This window comes from Cicer arietinum, chromosome 4 (genome assembly GCF_000331145.2).
Source record: "Cicer arietinum cultivar CDC Frontier isolate Library 1 chromosome 4, Cicar.CDCFrontier_v2.0, whole genome shotgun sequence".
Lineage (NCBI taxonomy): Eukaryota > Viridiplantae > Streptophyta > Magnoliopsida > Fabales > Fabaceae > Cicer > Cicer arietinum.
In genome coordinates, this window is record NC_021163.2 from 14,320,932 (window position 1) to 14,322,988 (window position 2,057).

The 2,057-nt window shown below is 25.8% G+C and overlaps 1 long non-coding RNA gene across 1 annotated transcript; it reads left to right on the forward strand.

Moving 5' to 3' along the window:
• The first annotated feature begins 392 nt into the window (after positions 1-392).
• LOC101514679 (uncharacterized) lies at positions 393-1,192 on the forward strand. The gene is made up of 2 exons (XR_003472337.2): positions 393-704; positions 906-1,192. It is a non-coding gene; the product is annotated as an uncharacterized lncRNA (long non-coding RNA).
• Positions 1,193-2,057: the final 865 nt, after the last annotated feature.

Sequence of the window (2,057 nt, forward strand, 5' to 3'; positions counted from 1 at the left end):
TATTAAATTTTTAATTTCATAATAAGTGATAATGTCTATATCATATAGGATAGATATTTTAAAAAAATTAAGTGAAATTTTATTTTATGTATAATATTTATTTCATATTATTGATAATCTATCGTATGATATGATAGTTATTTTAAAATTTGTTCTAAAAAAAATATGTTCTTTGTAGATAGACTAATTAATTTTAAAATTTTTTAATAAGTTGTTGTTAATGAATCAAAGATAAATTTTTTGAAGTTGTGCATCAAATAAATTGAATTTTCAAAAGTGATATTTTCTATTGTAAAACTTTTTATTTATTTATTTATTTATTTATTTATTTATTATTTAACAAGTATTTTTTAAGATACTTATAAACATGACTCATTATCTCTATTCACTTATTTATCTATTTGCAATAAATTTTAACTATTTATTATTTCAATTCACTCATTTATCTCCCTGCCATAAATTTGTAGGTATAATTTTGTACTCCCTAACAAAGCACTATCTATATAAAGGGTCCCATAGTCCTATTCTTGCTGCATCGGAAAGTAATTGGCAATTATAGAAAGCAAAGAGTTAATTAAATGTTGTCTAAGGCCAGAACCCCCCTTTGCTTGCTAGTGTTCTTCTTCCTCTTCTTAACCTTCACATATGCAGCAAGACTTGCTCCTGTATCTTCCCCTATCATTTCAACCAATACTCAACATGAAGTGAGTACCTTCCGTTTATATTATATTATATTATATTTTCACTTTCGAATTGAAGAATTGCTCAAGTAATACTCGAGTTCAATTTTTGACTGAAACAACTATTGATCAAATTTTAAACCCATTTCGCTTGACTAAAAAATATTGTATTTCTCTTTTTTATTGTTCAATTAATAATCTTCTTCTACTATGTGTTAATTGAAGGTCTTGGAAGATGTGAAGGTCGACATAGAGGAGAATTGTGAGGATATTAGTGAAGATGATTGTTTGATGAGAAGAACACTTGTAGCTCACACGGATTATATCTATACGCAGAAGCAAAAACCATAGATCCAAATATGGTTTTCTACACTTTGTTGTTGTAATTTTATTTTTATGTATAAGCTATAGTTTTCATATGTAAATTAATTTTGACATTTGAAGAGTTAGTTCACTCAGTTGTTGCGGACAGAAGAATATTAAATATGTATTAACATGTGTGTTTCTTTTTATTTCATAGTGTAATATGTATACTAATCTTGGTAGATAAATATTTTGATATATTTTAATTTATAGGAGTACATAATTATGGAGTTCTTTTGTTTGATATATTTTTTGGGGGTGGGGTTATAGCAATGCTTCCAGTTCGATTGGTCATATCAAAGTATAAGCTGTAAAGTTTCTAACTTGTTTGGCACATAACCAACAAAATGGACCCAAAGTCACTTGGTTACCAAAGTGAAAAATAACTTTTGCAGGAGAAACAGGGAAAAGCTTAAAATTTTAGATTCTTCGCGTTCACGTTTTATGATGTTTCTTAGTTTTCCATCGATCTTATAATGTTTTGTTGTATTTAAATAACACAACTCATATATTATACACTCTTTATATCACTTTTAGTGACGGATTCATCTTATGATAATTGGGACAGCTGCCCCCACTATTTTTTTTTATTTAAAATTATTACTTTTTGTTTAATTTTCTATTCCCATTAAAAAAACTAATTATTGTTCCCACTTAAAAAATAATTAAATCATTTTATTTGTGAAAAAAAAATCAAATATACAAATTTCTGAGAGATAATGTGTTGAAGAATTGTTTGGTTTTGTACATAGAGAAAAATATTTTTTTTAGTATTTTTCATAGTAATGAAAGTGAAAAATTGATTTCAATTTTCGAAGACACAAACAACTCTAATATGTAGATAGTGAGGTGTCTTCAATTTTTAATTTATAACGATGATATTCTTATTTTTGTATGCATTGGTGTATTTTTTTATATATAAATATTTATAATATATAATTTTGTCTCTACCAATTAAAATGTCTGGATCTGTCACTAATCACATCACAAATATATCTTAGGTGTTACATAATT